The sequence below is a fragment of the Sapajus apella genome, unplaced genomic scaffold, assembly GCF_009761245.1.
Source record: "Sapajus apella isolate SASKATOON/1434 unplaced genomic scaffold, GSC_monkey_1.0 scaffold107, whole genome shotgun sequence".
In the NCBI taxonomy this organism is placed as follows: Eukaryota; Metazoa; Chordata; class Mammalia; order Primates; family Cebidae; genus Sapajus; species Sapajus apella.
In genome coordinates, this window is record NW_022437047.1 from 2,259,676 (window position 1) to 2,279,304 (window position 19,629).

A 19,629-nucleotide genomic window follows, 5' to 3' on the forward strand; every position below is an offset into this window, starting at 1 on the left:
CTCTGTGGACTGCTTTAGGGACCAGCCAAAGACCCCACACTCACATGTCCACATGCACAGCCGGGGGAGGCAGGTGGGAGGGCCGTGTCCCTGCAGCCTGGTCCAGGCAGCTGCAGGCTCCATGGAGGCCCCAAAGGAAGCAGGCGGCCAGAGGGACAGGTGGGCTGGGCTGCGGCCTGCAGGATGCTGGGAGGGAGGAAGGACGCGGCAAGAGGCCACCCGGGGCTTCCTCTGGAGCCTCAAGGGCCTCCTTGTCTGCGCACAGCCGTCCTGGCCTCCTTGCCCAGGGCCCCCTCCCCTCCTCTGGGTTCCTGCCGCAGCCCAGCATGGGCCCAGAAGGCCTGGCCTCTTGTCACCCCTCCCACCCCTGTTCTGAGCCCAAAGCCACCGCAAAAATGCCATCCTGATTCCACAACACTAGGGTTTGTCAAAGTGCAGGGAACAATGGGAGCTTTCACAGGGACAGGAAAAGGCCTCAGGAAAACCCTGGGGAGGGGGGCATGGAGTGGGGGTGTGGGGAGGAGGGAAGGGAGATAGGAGAAAACAAGCGGGGGACAGAGGGATGAGGAGAGACCCTGGAGAGATGGAGCGAGCGGTGTCAGGAATGAGGGGCGGGGAGTCGGGGAGCGCCCCTCAAAGCAGATGAGGGAAGAGAGGGCAACAGGGTGCCCAGGAGAGGCCAGACACGATGGAGAACCAAACCAAAAGGGGGAGGACAGAGAACTGTGGGGTGATGGAACCCACAGGCACCAAGGAGCGCCCCCAGGACTCAGAGAGGTGCCAAGCCCCCCAACACCCCGTGCCCCCACACTCCGTGCCCCCAACACCTGTGCCCCCAACACCCGTTCCCCCAACACCCTGTGCCTCTAGGCCCTGTGCCCGGCCCCGAGGAGCCGCTGCCCAAAAAGCAGCAGAACCCCCCTCTCCAAATCTCACCCCAGCCAGGCGATTTGAAGTAATCTCAGGCAAAACTTTTTGGAAAGCAAAGACATTTTAATCACATGAACAGCCACTCCCTAAGTTATCTGTTTCCTGCTCTGGCTTTCCTCCCTTAGCAAACCACACGGATCAGAGCGGCGGGGCGGGAGGGGAAGAGGGGCCGGTCCAGAGGGGTGGAAAGCTTCCGAATCACAGGGATTGCAAAAGACAGAGGTTTCCTCCGCCACTGCAGAGACAGGGATTGCTGGCTGCCCTGGTGGGTGGATGGAAGATTTGCAAGTAGCCTGTAGTCCGCTCATTGCTGGAGGGGACTCCTGAGTCTGAAAACCATTTGTTGCCAGGTCTGGCACATCCCTCTTTGGGTCCCATGTGTTCAGTGAGGGCTTTCTTCTGACTGCACCCCTCTCTCCTGCTGCAGTCACCTCCCCAGGTGGGCCAGGCGGAGTCTCCCCAAATACTTAAAGGAAGGCCTGCTTCAGATTTGGGCCTCACCACAGAGCTAAGACAAAACACACAAGGCATTCGGGTCCCTTCCCCCTCTGGCCCCAGCTGACCTTACACCAGCAGCACTTACACTCAAAGAAAAGTCACTCCCTGCAAGTGACATGCTGCCTGTCTGGGCCTTTATCCTGCTGCTCCCTGTGCCCAACGCTTCACCGGTGAACGACCATGCACCCTTCACGAGCAAGCTCCAGGGCACTCTGGTCTCCCTGGCCCAGAGAAGGCAAATGTCCTCCTCAGGAGCTCACCGTACTGCTGAGTCGCAGGCTGGCTGGCGCGGTGCCAAGAACCCATGCCCTGGAGACGTCCTGCTCCTCAAGCTTCCAGGGGACCCGCTTCCCCGAACTTCCAGCGGGCTTTGTGGCCTGCACCACTCGCTTGGCTCCAGGAGAGGCAAGAGACATGATCTGTCCTAGGCCATGTCCTGCCTTGACCCAGACTCCAGCTTGCCAAACTCAGATTTCATCCCAAATTTAAAAGAAATTCCCCAAACTGTCATCTTGTTTCCCACAAGCCTGTCTGTGCTATGGTCAGGAGCGATCTGTACACCTTTCACTTCTCCGGGAGCAGCAGGCCCATGCTGGGGCTCAGAATCCATCAGCAGTGGAGGGGACACCAGGAGTGGCAGTGCCTACAAAGGGTGAGGTGTCAGGTGGACAGTGGAGTTGAGGACAGGGCGGAGGTCGCACGGGTAGGAGGTGGCAATGCCGGGGCTGATCCTGCTGTGGACTCTGTCCGCTCCCAGGATGTCCTCTCGGGCTGTGCTGAGCATCCTGGGTGCCTGTCTTAAGCTTGTAGTGCCATTTGCATAGGGCAGCTGGCCCCTGGCTGTATGTCTGAAGCCGTCCCTGGCAAGGCCTGGCTAAACATGGCCATGACCAGCCTGGCCTTTCCTGGCTGGAGGGAAAGTGGTGGGTCAAGAGGTGGGAAGGCCTCAGCCTGGAGTGAGGCTTTGGGTGTGAGGGCCACAACCCTGGGAGGAGGGGACAGGGGAGCTAAGCTCAAAATAGCGATGGGGGAAGGGTGTGCAGGGTGGCCAAGTGCCAGAAAAGAAATCTGATCTGCCCTGGCCAGTGAAATGCTGAAGTTAGCAGTTTGGGGCCACTCTGGCAGGAGCCCGGGGGCTGGGGCCCCCATGGCTGCCTGGCAAGAGGCTGCAGGCCTGACTCCCAGCCTCGTCAAACCCTCACATAAACCACCTCCTCTCTCTGGGGTTCGATCTCCTCATCTGGCCAGTTGGGGGTAGAAAGAGAAGCAAACTTTCCATCTCTGGGTGAACGCTGGAGCTCACAGTGCTTAGGAGACGGTCACAACCACAGGCAGGGGCTGAGAGTGCTGAGTGTCCCCATGCTGGGGCTGGCTACCCACAGAACCTGTAGGTAGCTTCATTGTGATCCCACTTCCAAGTGAGGAGATGGAGGCCCAGAGAGGTTAAGCCACCTGTCCAAGGTCACAGAGCAAATGAGCAGCAGGCTTTGAACCATGGTCTTTCTCGCTGTTACCCAATTCCCTTATTGCTGAGGGAGGCCATGGACAGGTACAAAGGACACCCGTGGCAACTTTAACCAGGCAGAGCAGAAGTTAAGGGGCTTCTGAGGCCAGTGCAGGCATCTGCCAGCTCTTCCTGTGGTGCCACGCTGTCGGTTGGTGTTGGAAATCAGAGAACCAGCCGTATGGAGGGGGTGCAGGTGCATATAATGTGTTTGTGCACGTGCATACATGTGCGAGGCCCTTGTGGTCACTGCGGGCTGCTATACTTGCAGCACTAACCTCACAGGGTTCTTCAACTGGGGGCGGGGCCTCTGCAGAGAAAGAGCTGCTCTTATGTGACTTTCCAGAGCATCACAGGGAGGAAGGAAGCCTCACACTTCCCATCCTGGCTGACCCTGCTTCTTCACCAAGGGGCTGGAAAGATGTTGCCAAACTGACCTTTCTCCACAGTCGAGGCTGTTCTGTGCAGGAAGCTCTGCAGGAAGCAGAATGATGGAGTGTCCTCAAATGGTCACTTCCCCTGCCTGAGCCCCAGGTTCCCAGGCCCTAAAACCCTCACAGCTCCTGCTATGTGTGGGGTTCCCTTCACCAACCATTCCTTCCTCCCTAGAACCCCTACAGAGGAGGAATCCAAGGCACAGAGAGGTTAAGAGATTTGCCCGAGGTCACATAGCCAGGAAACAACAGAGCTGGGATCCGAACCCAGGCCTGGCCCACTGCTGCCAACACCACATGCCTCCGGCATGGCCTTGAGCTCTGACCTTCTCCTTGCCCTTGTCTGTGGACAGCCCCACATGGCAATAATCCTGCTGGTGCCCTGAGAAGGGCGGAGAAGGAGAAGGGGCTGGCTGGTGGTAGCTGTTTTCACACCCACCTTTGCACACCCCGGTCTTACCACCTGGCACACCTTGTCTCCCAACCAAATCCAGTGGAAGCTGCACTTCCTTCTAGAAGCCTCCTTGACTGCCCTGCCTGCAGGGACCCTTCTGGTCTCTGCCCGCTCACCCCAGGGCTCATCTTGTCACTCTCTGTGCCCCAGGGCCCTTAGGCCACCCCAGGGCCCCCTCCACACCTGCTGAAGGCAAGGTGGACACACACCCTGCAACCTGTATGCACACACATGGCCTCTTTGCTAGGGTCTGAGCCAGCGCCTTTAAAGTGCTGATGGGGTGGAGCACCAGCTGGGGTGCAGACCTGTCCCCAAGGAATGCCTGTCCCAGAGGGGCACTCAGTGGCGTGGGAGCTGGGCTGACCGTCACACAGTAATCATACCACACACGGGGCTGGGAGTGCCAGTCCACGTTCCCCAGCAGGAAGCAAAGGCTTGCTCTGAAGCCACACAGCTGTGCTCATCTTTCTGATTCCAGACTCCCAAACTCCTGCTTTTAGAGCATGCGCTGTTCTTCACGCTCAAGAGCACACACAGGACCATCGGGGCATTGGTACATTGCACACTGCTGCCCCAGCCCCAGAGGCTCAGAATCAATAGGTCTGGGGAGGGCCTGAGAACCTGAGCCATCGCTTGAAAAGCAGGACCCACGGTGGTGTCGGTGGCGGCGGGGTGCTGGAGAGGGCTGGCCTGGCTCTCCTGGCCCAGCCCCAAACCTGTGACTCCTCAGCATCTGGAAACTATCACTGGGAACAATGATCACGGAGCAGGAGGCCTGGCTGCTCAGGGGCTCCAGGCCCGTCTGTTCAGGAAGGCAAAGGAACACAGAGCCTGCAGGCACCTCCTGCCCCCACCTCCACCACTGATGTTTGCCTTGGCACCCACACATAGCTCCCAGTGGGCCCAGCTGTCGGGAAAAGTCAGCCCCTGAGCTACAGACTTGGAGGCTGGTGGAAAGGTTGGGTGCCCAGAAGCCTGGACAGAAGCCAGGTGACCCCAGCTTAGCTCCCTGCTCTGCCTGTGGGACTCCTGGCTCATTATTGTAGCACTCTGGGCCTCAGTTTCCCTGCAGGGAGCTCAGGGACTACCCAGGCTAAAGGCCAGCTGCTCACCACGTACTGGCACATATCTGAGTAGCCTGATGCCTGAATCCCAGCTGCCCCCAGGGATCCCGCTTATCCTTTGCAGGCCAAACACCAGCCAGGGAGCAGGGAAGGCTTTGAAGCACCAATCACCATGTGCATTTACTTCCCCTCCACATGTGACAACAATGAATTAGGCACCCACGAGGCGCTGGAGGAGGGTGGTTAACAAGACAGATGCAACCCCAGCCCCCATGAACTTACAGCCAGGCACGGAGGAAAAGAAAAGCAAGTATCCCATTCAGATCATTAAAGCTGTGATGAGAGCTATGAAAAAGGGGGTGCCGTGGCAGAGAAGAAAGGGGATCCCCTCTTCAGAGTGGGAAGCCACATCACAGCTCTGTTCAGGGCAGTCAACCATTCCCGGTCTCTGACGGTTCAGAGCCTCAACTCCTTAAGGTGGGCGTGTCTCACCTCCTCCTGCCCCTGACCTAGCTCCAACACACTGCCAGCAACAAGCTCTGTGACCTGGGATAAGCCCTTTCCCTGCCTGGGCCTCAGTTTCTCCATCTGTCCATGATGGGGGGCTAAAGTAAAATCAGGAAAGGCAAATACTTCCCCCCGTGTGTGTGCCCGTTACTTGCCACCAGAGCACTGTGGTATGAAGGATTCTGCAGCTACGTCCAAGCTCAGCTGGCAAGCATGGGGTGATTGTCGTGGTGCCTGCCCTGCCATGGCCGGAGGCAGCAGGCACACATGACGTGTGCCTAGACGATCCCTAAAGATCCTTCCAATGCAAATAGTTCCACGAGCAGACAGCACACAGGCTTGAGAGCTGGACAGAGTCTGAGTCCTGCCCCTGCTTCTGCACACCTCTGGGCCTGAAACAGAGGCTAGCTCTCACCTGGCTTGGGCCACTTCAGTGCTGTGCTTTCAAGGCATGACCCTGGCTGCGGGAGCTCTTTAGAAGTATGCCTCTTCCTCCAGGGAGCCTTCCCAAACTGCACTCCTAGCAGACACCTCCCCTGCCCTCCAGGGACCCCCTGTACCTTGTGGATCTCTGCAGGAAACACTTAGGATACACCCCTCTCAGTCTGTGTGTCTGTCACCTCCCTCCCTGCCCTCTCCTCAGGGACAGAGACCCTGTAGGGCTCCCCTCTGATTCCCTGGGCCCAGCATGGATCTGGCACAGTACAGGGGGCTCCGGGGAGCAGGTGAAGGACAAGTGGACATTTGGACATGACCATCAGCCTGGGAGAAGTAGCGGGGGGAGAAAGCCAGAGGGCAGGGGAGGGTGGGGATGGGGCAGGCAGCAGCCTGGCAACTTCCTGGGCAAGCATGCTGGTCGCTGTTCCTGGTCCTCAGTGTGGCTATTGTCCCTGATGGTCCAGAGAACGGGCTCAATAGGGCCTCTGTCCCTTCCTGAGCAGGCCAGCCCAGCTCAGTGGTGTCCCACCCGGGCAGCTGGAAGGCGAGGGCCGACACTTCCTGTCCCCACTGCGAGTGTTTGGAGGAGCAGGGGGAGAAGGGGGGCTCTCAAGACAAGCACCCATCTGTGTCCCCCAGAGAAGAGCTGCCCAGCTGGGGGAGGAGGCGGGAGAAGGGAGAGCAAGGCAGAGGATGGGTTCAACCCTATGCCTCAGCCCCTCCATTCCCAGCCAACTCTCCTCTGAGCTGGAGCCGTCAGGAGGCCCACTCTGGCCCTCTTGCTCTTCCTCGAACAGGCCAAGCACATCGGTGCCTCACTGAGGGCCTTCGCATTTGCTGTTCCCTCTGCCAGGAATACCCTTCCCCCAGCTGCCCACACCATTTGTTCCTGCTTAATTTGTCCCTACTCAAGCTGTCATGTCCTCAAAGACACCATCCCTGACAACCTTCTCGGAACATGACCTACTACCATAGCATACCCATTGGGCCAATTTCTTTACTACTTGTCATCCTAAAAGATTGAGAACTTCATTCTTTCCCCATCTTTCTTGTTCATTATGGAATGTCCTGTGCCTGGAGAAGTGCCTGGCACATAGTAGGTACTCAATAAACATACAATAACCGCGCAGACAAAAGTAGCATGCTTGAACACTGATCTGACCTTCTGGGATGTGCTCAGGATGCGTGGAGCCCCGTGTGCTGGGGGCATCTGGCCAGCATGGCAAGGGAGGAGTGACATCACAGTGGAAAGGGCCCCATGGGGCTGGGGCAGCCTGTGCAAAGGGCTGGACCACAGGAAGCACGGAGGGATTGAGGCTTGGAGGCCAGGCCACTCCAGCCTCAAAGTCCTGGACCATATCATAGAGTTAGATGTCAGCCCAGGAGTATGGGGAGCCAGGGAAGCATTGAAAATGTGAAAGTCAGCCTGGCATGGTGAGATCTCTTTGGCTGTTGAGTGGAGGGAGGGGTTGGACATGAGGAGACCAGTTAGGGGGTGCCACCACATTGCTGGGGGGAGGCGGTGAGGGTGCTGTCAGGGCTGAGGAGTGGCAGAGGGAGAAGGGTGAGAGACCCCTGAGACCACAGGAGGTTGAGTCTGCACTTAGGCTAGCCTTGGCGGAAGAGAGTGAGGGCTTGAGAGCGACTCCCAAGTGTGTGGCCTCAATCATCCGTGTGGCTGTGGGGGCTGAGCCAGGTGCTACCCTCTTGGGCTGTGACAGCCCTGGCTCTGACTAGAGGACAAGGTGGGGTGGTGCAAGGGAAGGTGATGACTGTGTCCTGCACCAGCAGTGATGGATGAAAGGAGACTGGCCGTCACTGGACAGCAGGCAGCAGTGTTGGATGGCACAGCCTCATGATAACTGTCTGCCCTGGCTCCTGTCCTCAGGAGTCGCCTATAAACCTGTCACGTGAGCCTGCTCAAGGTGCCCCTGGGGGTACGGTCCACCTTAAACCTGATTTGGAGGCATGGCCAGGCACCCCGGCATGGTTCCATAATTAAACACACACACTCCCCTGCAGGTGAGAATAGGCTCAGAGCAGGAACCACGTGAACACAGGCCACGGTGGCAGCCCAGGGCTTTCCCCACTGCTCTAAGTTGCCTGCTGGGCCCCAAAAACAATTCTTCAGAGCCACAAAGGAAGACTCAATGGAAGGGGTGTTGGCTCTATGGCAGAAGAAAACCCAGGAGGGAGAGAATGGAACCAGAGTCTAGAGGGAAAGGCAGCCCCGGCCTCCCAGGGCTCAGTGTGCTGGGCACGAGGGCAGTCCATGACCAGGGACATAGAAAGACATTTTCTAGAAGAGTTGAGAGTGGCTGCATGTTCTCTTTTGGTGCGATTCTTCCAATTTTCCGTGTGGCTATTTTTATCACTTTTAGAAATCTAAAAGTGATGAGCAGAGAGCAGGACTGCCACGGTCTCGTTCCACTGCCCACGGGCCCTGCACTTTCCAGAGGAGGAGGCTGAGGCCAGGTGACTCCCGCCCACACAGCCCATGTGGCTGGGCCAAGCTCAGGCCTGCTGGGATCTCAGGCCAGTGCAGAGAGAGTGTGAATCAACTGTGGGGATAGAAGAAGGGTCAGGAGACTTCCAGAAGGCTCTCTGGCCCCTCTTGGAGCTGCCATGCTCAGCCCTGGGACCCTGCCATACCACTCTGAGAAGCTTTCTCAGCCCCAGAGGCCTGCTGTGCCAGGGCAGTACCCCCAGAAAGTCCACTGTCCCCAGTCCCTGGAGCCCCCCACATGTGCCCCGTACAGAGCCCGGGCTGTCTCTCCTGCCCTTCCCTGGCTCCCAGCAGTCCAGAAGGCCAGAATCTCGGGAGTGGGAGGAACCACGTGGGGAGTCTTGGCTTGTGGAAGCTCTGGAGCAAGGACTTTCCTGTTCTACCTCCACAGGGGCACTGAGCCTGTGCCCTGAACTGGGCCTGGGTGGACACAGGTCTGCAGCCACGCACGCACACATGAATGCATGCACACAAGGAAAGAGTGGCATGCACCATGGCATGACCTGCCAGCTCCGTTTTAAGTCAACTGACAAGGAAGTGAGTGGCCGAGGCAGAGCCACGGCTGCAGAACCCCAAGGGAGGCAGCTCAGGAGCTTCCTGCTAGGTTCCCGGGTCCCCTGGGCTGGCCTCTGTGCGAGTGTGCATAGGTATATCGGTGAGGGGCAGACATGCCCGTGTGCACCCTTGCCCCTTAACAGACCTGTGTATGTACACGGTGTGGGTGGCCATGCAGAGCCCGGTGCGCTACACCCATCTCCAGAGGCTGGGCTGCCACAGGCAGCTCTAGATTTCTAAAAGTGATAAAAACAGCCACATGGAAAATTGGGAGGATCCCACCTAAGGAGGAGAACATGCAACCACTCTCATCTCTTCTAGAAAATGTCTTCCTGCTTCCAAGGCCACGGACTGCCTGCAGCCACATAGGGAGATGCCACTGTCCATCATGTGGCCCTGCATCCCCTCTTCTAGCTGAGTTCAAACTGAAAGAGAGCTCTGGCTGTGTGGTCCTGGAGACCTGGGTTCAAATCCCGACTTAGCCATTACTGGCAGAAACAGCTTGGGGAAGTTTCTAAAATGCTCTGAGGCTTAGTTTCCCCGTGTAAGTAAGGATAATAAGGTCGATTGGGCAGGCAGTCAAAAAGCTTTAAGGAGCTCATGAGTGCCAAGCATGTGGCTGGAATTCAGTTAACAATAGCCACCATCACCATCATCATCATTATTATGTGGATACCTGCCTACATTTCAGGTGTCTACGGCTTTTAGACTCTTTCTTCTCTACCTGCCAACCTTCTGAAAACCCAGGAGACTCTGAAATCCATCATTTTACCCTCTGAAGGATTACAAGGAAGTCTACCCAGCTACCTTCAACAAACACAAGCCGCTGGCCCGAAATGGATTCAGTACGGAGTGAGAGCAGTGGATGTGACCAGCCCTCCCAGCATGCCAGGATTTCCCCTGGGGTCTCATTTAATCCTCACAGTAACTCTGTGAGTTACCATCCACTGATCCCCAGCATGGAGAGGCCCGGAGAGGTGGAGGAACTTTCTCAAGGTCACACAGCGAGTGGCGGGACCCCTCCCCATGCCTGACTCTTCAGCCCAGCCTCTGCCTCCTGGCCTCTGAGCCTGATGTGTGCTGGCACAAGGCGGGCACCCGTCCTCGGGGAGTGGAACAGAAGACTGTGGTCAGGCAGGCAGGAAACGGCCAGGAGGTCATGCAGGGGCAGGGGGAGCTTCTCCTGGGCCTGTTGAAATCCGCCAGGCTACAGGCTTTAAATGTGTAATCCTGAGTCGTAGGACTGGTCCCCTGTCCCCTTGGAGGGACCCGAAGTTTGGCTATAGAAAGCTGATGGTTCTGTGCAGAGAGCCAGACCTGGTCTGGACTAGCTGGAAAGGACCATACAATGACAGCTGGGAGGTCAGGGCCCTGGGTTTGGATGCCAGCTCTGTCAGGCATGTCACCTCCTCCTTCTGGGCCTCAGTTTTCCTGTCTGGAAAAGGCATATATGTGCATGTGCATGTCCGTGTGTGTGTGTGTGTGTGTGTGTGTGTGTGTGAGAGAGAGAGAGAGAGAGAGAGAGAGAGAGAGGGAGAGAGGGAGAAAGTTTAGGGAGGTGCTTTGGGTGTGATAGCCTCTAATGTCTGAGCCAGTCTGACACAGAATTGACAGCTTTGCTGTAAGATGGGAGGATGCAAGAAGCGATCTGGGGACACGGCTACATGTCCACCCACTGCCCTCCTTGCCGCAGGGTTACATGTGCCCCTCGCACTCGCTCTGCCTTCCACTCCTGTACAGCCAGTGTGGAGGAAGAGCCAAAGAAGTGAGAGCTCCGTGGGGTCTCTGCTCTCCCCACCCTCCCCGCTTCCCCCAAGACAGGCCTCCAGGCCAAGGAGGTGAGGGGGGCATGCGTCCAGGCTTATACAATCACCACCTTGTCTCAGGGAGACAAAGGCCAGGCCCCAGGCCTTGGCAGCCAATTGCCCAGATGGAACGACAGGTCACAGAGCTGCTGAATTTAGAATTTAAAAAATATTAGTGCCACAATAGCTTAAGTTCTTGGAGTCTCTAGAATTTGGGATAATGAAAGTGTGAGAATTACAGACATGGAGAGTCCTCATTTTGGAGAGGAATAATACTGCACGCTGGAACACAGAAACACGTGGAAGGTTTCAGAAGCGCGTACTTTAGGTATATAGAGCTATTAGAGAGTCTCATGCTCTTAAAGTTGCAAAACCAGAACATGTAAGTGTCAGAATCCTCCGTCCTGGGAAGCCTCGCTTCCCAGAATAACAAAGCTGCAGTCATATGATCTACGGAATCTGGGACTGAACATCAAACAGTGTTAGAAGCGGGAACCTCTGCAATGTTCATTTGGGAGTCTCCTGGAACCTTGTAATCTTGCATTCCCAGGACCTCAGAAGGAGAACTGTGGTTATGATCACCTGCAACCCCCACATCTGCCAGAGCACCCCGCCATTTCAGACCTGGTAATGGTGCTTTTGCCCAGCTGCATGTCAGAATCACCTGGGGAGCTGGGAAAATGCCTGTGGCCAGGCCCACCCTGGATCTACTGAACCCGAATTTCTAGCACCAAAAACCAAACCAAAACAAACTCAGTTGGTTCCAACGCGAAGCCCCAGCGTGGAATCACCGATCTTGTCTAACCTCTGCTCCACATTACACATAGGGAAAGAGAGACTGCAAGTAACCGGCCCAGGGATACGCCGTGCTGGTCCCTAGCCTCTTCACCAATGTCACACCTCCCAAGCCTCTGCTTGCTTCCTCTGGACCTAACTCACTGCATCTGTCTCAGAGGACTTCTGCCCCTGCGGTATTCCTAATGATCTTGAGTACCATGAAGGCTAAGACAGAGTGAGACACACAGAGTTGCTAGGCTCACAAAGCCAGCCCCTCCCATCCTCCCACTTACGTGCTCAAACCTCCAGGCTGCTTCAAGAAAGGTTACTAAGGTCACCAAGGTCATTCCCCAGCCTCCGGGGAGGCCTGACATGAAGACAGGCCCCAGGCACAGAGAATCAGAAGCCAGGGCTCCTTGCTGTGTGACCTTAGATGAGTCCCTTGGCCTCCCGAGGTTAAAATGGTTTCAGGGCAGGATGTGGGGAAGAGGACCTCTAGGAATCCATTCCAGTTCCACCTCCCAACCAACCTCACACACACTGGCCACACGTTTAAGGGGATGGAGGCTTCAGTGTCCTTGGCTGGCTTGCTCCTGATCAGTTGGGACGTTGCTTATTTCTAACCTGGAACGTTCCAACTGTGGTCTCAACCTTTAGCCCTCCTGTGTGAAGATGGAGACTACCTGGTACAAACGCCCTTCACTTGTTCAGAAGAAACCCCTAGCCCTCCTGAGCCCAGGCTGAGGGTACCCCCTCATTCCTCCCCACACCCTGTCCCAGGTCTGGCAGGCCTTGCTGATTCTGGTGGGAGTTTCATTCCCAACAAATGAGGTTGGTCCCATCAGAGGTTGCTGGAGGGACAGAGGCTGTCAGAGCTTCTGCCCAGCTTCAGTTGAACCCTGTTGCACTCACAACTCCTAAGCAGTTAAGCAGGGCTGGGGTCCGGCTGGGCCACGGCGTTTCCTCCAATGAGATGGGAATTTCCAGCCAAGAACCCCTTGTAGGCTATGGAGAGAAGGCCCAAGAGGCAGCCTCCAGGAATGGGGAACTGGAAGCTAGAAATTCCCAGACCAGAGTTTCCCATGGGCGATGGGGGCAGCTTGGGAGAATGCAGATTCTGACCCAGCAGGACGGGGGCAGAGCCTGAGGCCCGGGCTGTGCATTTCTGATAAGCTCCAGGTACCGCCACTGCTGCCAGTCCACTGTCCACACTTTTAGGCAAGCCTTTAGATGTTCATCAGTAAAAGTATTTTTATTCCTACAAAGCTCTTAACTTTTGTTCAGCTTGGCTTTCGTCATTTCCAGCTTTGTTAGCTCATGAGACCTACACAGCAGCCCTGAGGGATAGAAGGGGAAACTGAGGGGTGCCAAGGGCAATGGGCTTATTCGAGGTCACCCACTTGGCTCTGCTCCTTCCTCTAAACTCCTCCTCTATGGCGGGTTAGAACCAAATGCCTTGGTAATGAGTGGCCTCACTGAGCGACTCCTTGTCCTGCCTCCAACTCAACTATGTGGTATGAGGCTGCTGGGGCAGCTAGGGGGCCCTTAATGAACGGTGCTGGCTCCCTGTGGCCTGAGCTGGTGGGACAGGATGGGGAGGAAGGGATTGGAAATCAGCCAGGGCTCAAATCCCAGCCATGCCCTTGGCTCCTGTGTGACCCTGGGCGAATCCCCTGATGTCTCTGAAGACATCAGTGACATGCACCATCCCTGGTACGTGGAGGATGCTCAGTCAACATGAGCTCCCTGCCTTTCTTTCCACCTCCACATCGTGAGTCTTGTCTATTTCTTCCTTTCCTCTGCACATAGTTATGACAACACAGTCTCTGAGGCAAGACTGCTGGGAAACACATCCAAGCTGTGTGACCCTGGGCAAGTCACTTATCCTCTCTGTGCCTCAGTTTCCTCCTCTGTGCAATGGGGATAAGAAGAGTGTCCAGCACAAGGGCCATGAAGAGATGAGTCAATGGGTGAAAAGTGCTCAGAGCAGTGCCCGGAACACAGCGAGTGCTCCCTGTGCCCATAGCTGCTGCGCTGTTTGATGACCGGGGCCCCACTCAGAGTGCGCACCACGGCAGACACTGGATGGAGCGCTGAAGCCACAGCAACGCAATGGCTCACACCTGCTGAGCACTCACTATGTGCCCGGCGCTGTGCTAAGTGATTTTCTGCCAGCCTTCCTCCATCCCCGAGATCACAGTCAAGGAGAATACAAAATACTAAGCTGATTGTGCAGGGTGTTTTGGGAACACAGAGGAAGGACTGACACATGGGAAGGGCTCAGAGGGCCTGTGGGAGGTGGGGACACAAGGCCCTGTTTGAGCTTCACAGTCCCCAGGAAGGCGTGGAGGAGCATGGGCCTCTGTTGGATTTTACCCCTTGTCATCATGCCTACTGCCTTGGGGACACCCCTCCACCTCACCATCACCCCAACCTGTGGGGGAGAGACCCAGGGCTCCCACAAAGCCAGGGAACCTGCAGAAAGCCCAGCAGGGAGGAAGGCCTGGGTTTACGGTGACTCCTGCAGCCTGATTTCTGCCAGGGCCGGAGCTCAGCATGTCCTAGAGGACGGACCCCCTCTGTTCTTGTGGGCAGAGGGGGCAGTGGGAAAGCAGGGCCTGAGGTCAGACTGACTTGGCCTGATCCTAACCAGCTGTGGGACCAGGGGCAAGTTATGTCATCTGTTACAAATGAAAAGAAGAAAGGATGAGAGACAGACAGACGAAGAAAGAAGAGTGGGCATGTGGGCCACAGATGACATCCAGGTGAGTGTGAGAACCCAGCCAGCAAATGAGATGAAGGCGCCCCATGGGCCAGGCACGAGGGAGGTCTGGTGTCCCCGGGCTCCTCACCCCCATTCCATGCACACTTCTTCCCTGCACCTGCTGCCCCACTTCTCCGAGGCCTGAGCTTGGAATGGGTGGGGACTGTGTGTCAGGCCAGGGGCTGTGTGACTCTCCAAGTCAGGCCAGCTCAGTGGTGCCAGGGCCTCTAACCCACAGGCTGGGACCTGCCAACTTGCCCCAGCTGGGCCACCTCTCACTCCACACAAAGCCACTGGGTGCAGGAGGCACCCAATGCAGGCTCCACCCTGGGCAGCCACCCCAGACACAGTGGAAAGGGAAAATGCTGCCCTCACAAATCTGCCTCCAAGACCCCATGGCAGCTGAGGCGGGGATCAGCTCACAGCAGCCACCAAAGCCTCAGGACCCTGACTGGCACCCTCCGATCATCTCAGCAAGCGTGGCTGCCTGCTGGGCAGCGCAGCAAATGGTACAATGTCACAGTTCTCAAAGTGCGTTCGCCTGCCCAATCGCCTCTGGATCTCACAGAAGCCCTGAGAGACGGACTTCATGGCTGATGCCACTTCAGGCACGGGGGTGGGGGTGCCCAAGGGCAAGGCCAAGTTGGTCAATGTTGAACAGCTACTGAGTGATGGCCCTGGGATGAGAGCTCGGGCCTTCTGACCCCAAGGCCATGCTCCCTCTGCCAGCCAGGCAGACACAGACCCTGCCTGGGAAGGGGCCTCGGGAAGTAGAAGACAGGCTTGTGCCCGGATTGGCCCTGGGCTAGGCAGGGCTCAGCAAGACAGAGCAGGAGCACAGGGATAGGAGCCAGCCCAGGGGGCAGGGCACAGAGGGGCATAGGGGGCTGCACCACGGAAGAGGACGTGTTTGGGCTGAACCTGGGCGAGATGAGAGCGATTCACTGGCTGAGGCCATAGCTAGGCAGAGTGGGGAGGAGAAGGCTGAGCAGAGGTCAAAAGGCCTGGGGTGGGCAGGAATAGACATTCCAGGTAGGGCAGGGCAGAGTGAAGCCCACCCAAAGAGGGGCATTCTCCGTCCTTGGGGGCCAGATGGGGGTGGGGGAATGGTGAGAAACCTGGCTGAGATTTCTTACCTCTTGAGGGCCTTAAAACCAGGTTGTGGGGTGGGGGTGCTGTCCTGACAAGTTGGGGTTCACAGAGAAGAGCCCCAAGGGCTGGGATGATTGGGGAAGACTCCCTGAGAGAGGTGGGCTCAAGCTGGCCTCTGAAAGGGGGATAGGAGGAAAGAGATTTGGGGGAGGCATTGCAGCGCGGGGACAGTGTGAGCAAGGCCTTGAGGCTGGAGAGCCTGGGGTGTGTGCATGCATGCACGTTTGCATGTGTGCACATGTGTGCATGTGCGTGCCTGTGATTAAGCAGCTGCAGGGGTGGGTCAGGGAGGAGGAGAGGGGTCCGGTGCGTGTTGCTTCCCAGGCATCCAGGCTGCTTCTCATCTCCCTCACACCAAACCCCCATCAGGTACATGAGCCTCAGTTTACAAATGAGGACAGATCTGGCTCCGGAAGCCCCAACAGCGAAGGCTGCCACTTACTGCTTGTGGGAAGCCAGGCCCTGTGTCAGACGCTTTCCCCACACACCCTGCAAGGATGGTGAAGCCATTTTACAGATGCCTGGGAGAAGTTGGGTAACATGGCGAAGGACACACAGCTGGGAAAAAGCAGAAATGAACTCTGAGTCTAGCTCAGTGAGACTCCAGTACCTGGGGCTCTCCTGTTCTTACTGACGTTGAGGGACCAAGAGATATCCCAGCTAGAACCTTCCGCAGGGCCTTCACAGTAAAGGGCACTTGAGTTATTCCAAGACAAGTTAGCCACGGGAAAGGGGCAGGCCAAGGGGCTGGCACACTGGAGGTCCTTGGCAGGTGAGGACTAAATGAGTGAGTGAATGAGTGAGTGAGTCTTTCCGGCCTTCAGAGGAGGCCAGTCCCTCTGGACTTGGAGAAAAGGAGAAATCAGAGAGGGTTGCCCGAAGGAGGTGACACTTGGAGCTATTCAGCTTAAGGATGCACTTGCTGTGCTGCAGTGTTTGATTCACTAGGCCTTGCAGGTAGTTCAAGACCAGGACTGGTCCTGGCTCCCAGGCTCTGCCAACATCTCTGTCCCTAAGGCTCAGAAGCAGCGGGCTGGGGAGGGGAGGCCACGGACACATCAAGATTCCTGGGACTTCTAATCATCATCTGTGATTCTTCCAAAAGCAGAACTGGCAGCTGAGGATGTGAAACTGGCCCTCCCAGGCTCTTTCCTGCCAGGCAAGAGGCAGCAGGAAGGATGTAAAAGTAGCTTCCCGTGAACCCTCACACTCCCGGACCCACCCCTCCAATCCCTCACCCCTGCCCCACCCCCAGCAGCTGCTCCCATTTGTCTGTGAAAGGGCAAGCACTTGGAGAAAGATTCATCTTCCCTGGGCCAGAGGGAAACTGACAGGTGGCACTGGGTACATTCCAGCTGTGCCACATCACCCCTCCTCCCACACCTTCCAGCTATGCCTCATCACCTCCTCCCACACCTTCCACCTGTGCCTCATCACTCTCCTCCCACACCTTCCAGCTGTGCCTCATCATCCTCCTCCCGCACCTTCCAGATGTGCCTCATCACCTCCCCCCACACCTTCCAGCTGTGCCTTATCACCTCCTCCCACACGTTCCAGCTGTGCCTCATCATCTCCTCCCTCACCTTTCAGCTGTGCCCATCACTCTCCTCCTACACCTTCCAGATGTGTCTCATCACCCTCCTCCCACACCTTCCAGCTGTGTCTCATCACCCTCCTCCCACACCTTCCAGCTGTGCCTCATCACCTCCTCCCACGCCTTCCAGCTGTGCCTCATCACCTTCTCCCACACCTTCCAGCTGTGCCTCATCGCCTCCTCCCACACCTTCCAGCTGTACCTCATTGCCTCCTCCCACACCTTCCAGCTGTGCCTCATCGCCTCCTCCCACACCTTCCAGCTGTACCTCATCGCCTCCTCCCACACCTTCCAGATGTGCCTCATCACCTTCTCCCACAGCACTCATCCTGGGCACAGGAAAGTCTCCAGGACTCAGTCCCTGAAGCCAAAGTCATCTGGGATTTCCCCTATCCCCTCCCCAAGACGCTGAGAAAACACAAAGTTGTCACTTGGCCTCCCTGTGGCCTCTCCCAGATGCAGCCCCTCTCTTAGGGGGTGAAGGTGGAAAGGGAGGACTCCAGCCACCTCTATGGATCCTCACAGTGCTGAAGCAGTCTCTTAGACCCCTGGCATGTCTCAAGCGAGTTTGAAACAGTGGAGTTGAGGCATAATAATAATGACAGTCGCCTGGGCTTGGCGGCTCATGCCTGTAATTCCAGCACTTTGGGAGGCCGAGGCAGGTGGATCACATGAGGCCAGGAGTTTGAGACCAGCCTGGCCAACATGGCGAAACCCTGTTTCTACTAAAAGTACAAAAATTAGCCAAGTGTGGTGGTGCGCATCTGTAGTCCCAACTACTCAGGAGGCAGGAGAATCGCTTGAACTCAGGAGGTGGAGGCTGTAGTGAGCCAAGATCATGCCACTGCACTCTAGTCTAGGTGACAGAGCAAGGCTGTCTCAAAAATAATAATAATCATAATGACAGTAATTAACAGAGTCCTACTTGCAGTGCAAGCAAGGTGCCAGGCACTCTTATAAACACGTCAGATAAAATAACTCAGGCTCACAACATCTCTTGAAGTAGGATGTCTTAGTATGGTCATTTTACACAGGAGGAAACTGAGGCCTAGAAAGACTGAGTGAATTTTTCCCGAAGGCACACAGCACTGCTGCTACCAGGTGGCGCTGGGGTAGAATGCAGGCAGGCTGGCTTCGGCACTGTGCTCGAAGGCTCAGCACTGCAGGGAGGGGGCTTTGGCAGGGGAGGAGGGGGGTCTCGAGGCCTGGATGCTGGGTTTGGGGCACTACCCTAAAGTCAGCATCTGTGCCAAAGCCACCACCTGCCAAACAGCAGGCATGACACCCCCAGCAACACCCATCCCAGCTGACATTCTCTGAGTGCTCACGGCATTCCAGGTTCTGTGCCAAGTGCTGGAAGAACCTCAGCCGAGGCCCCTCGGCCAGCCGGCCCAGGCTCCAGAACCCCCTGAAAGGCTACCTGCAGCACCCATCCCCTGCTATGCACCTGCCCTGGGCCCAGTTGTTCCTCAATGGGAACACAGAATGATGCTGTCTGTCCTCCCTCTTCTCCCCCTTCCTCCCTCCCTCCCTTCCTTCCTTTCTTCCTTCCTTCTTTCCTCCTTCCCTTCCCTTCCCTTCCTTCTTTTCCTTCCCTTCCTCTCTCCCTCCCTTCCTTCCTTCCCTTCCCTTCCCTTCCTTCTTTTCCTTCCCTCTCTCCCTTCCTTCTGGATGTTTGTTAATGAGTAGTGGGTGGCAGTATAACACTTTGCTAATTCCACTGTCTAACATTAAAGGGCTTTTTGTCTGTGGTGTTATCTTTCTGCCCCTCCTTCTCTTCCTCCCTCCCTCTATGCTATTTATTTATTTAAAGACGGAGTTTTTCGCTCTTGTTGCCCAGGCTGGAGTGCAGTGGCGCAATCTCGGCTCACTGCAACCTTCACCTCCTGAGTTCAAGCGACCCTTCTGCCTCAGCCTCCCTAGTAGCTGGGATCACAAGTGTGCGCCACCACACCCGGCTAATTTTTTTGTATTTTTAGTAGAGACGGGGTTTTACCATGTTGGCCAGGCTGGTCTCAAACTCCTGGCCTCAGGTGATCTGCCCACCTCCGCGTCCCAAAGTGCAGGGATTACAGGCGTGAGCCACCATGCCGGCCTCTGTACATTTTTTGTGACTGGCAGCCCTTTCCTTCCCATGTGCGCTAACACGTGAGGTGGACATGTGCGAGGAAGCCCTGGTGGGAGGAAGGGGCTAGGTCCCCCACTGGCCCACCACACTCCTCATCCTCTCTCCCTATGCCGCCCAGCTCTGGGGCTCTGAGAAGCTTCTAGTCAGCCCACAAGGTTCTGGAGGGGAAATTCTGCCTACCCTCTGTCCTTTTTAGCCTGTCCCCTTTATGGGCTCTAGCCACTCTGGCCCCAGAGGACACCCAGACCTGCAGTGAGGTCAGGGCTGGAATGAGGGGTTGGACATTGCAGGCAAGGGTCAGACATGGGCTGGGGGCCTCGGCCCTGCCTGCTGCCTCCAACAGCCCACTCCCCTCAAGGACCAGCCTGCTCTGGCCTGGAGAGGGCTGCGGGGGTGGGGGTCCTCGAGGGCTGCAGAGACCTGGGTGAGGGAGAAGGGGGATTGAGCCAGCCCCCTCTTTCCCTTGTCTCCTGCCCTTTTCCCCAGCAAGACCCTGAAACTATTTACATCCCGCCCCTA

At 56.7% G+C, this 19,629-nt stretch overlaps 1 protein-coding gene and 1 long non-coding RNA gene across 2 annotated transcripts in view; both read right to left on the reverse strand.

Annotated features, from left to right (window-relative positions):
* Window positions 1–19,629, reverse strand: part of ZCCHC24 (zinc finger CCHC-type containing 24) — a 63,595-nt gene that overhangs the window by 20,823 nt on the left and 23,143 nt on the right. The window lies entirely within an intron of this gene.
* LOC116537173 lies at window positions 973–17,667 on the reverse strand. The gene is made up of 3 exons (XR_004263001.1): window positions 17,269–17,667; window positions 17,026–17,217; window positions 973–16,824 (listed from the first exon to the last, which is right to left on the reverse strand). It is a non-coding gene; the product is annotated as an uncharacterized LOC116537173 (long non-coding RNA).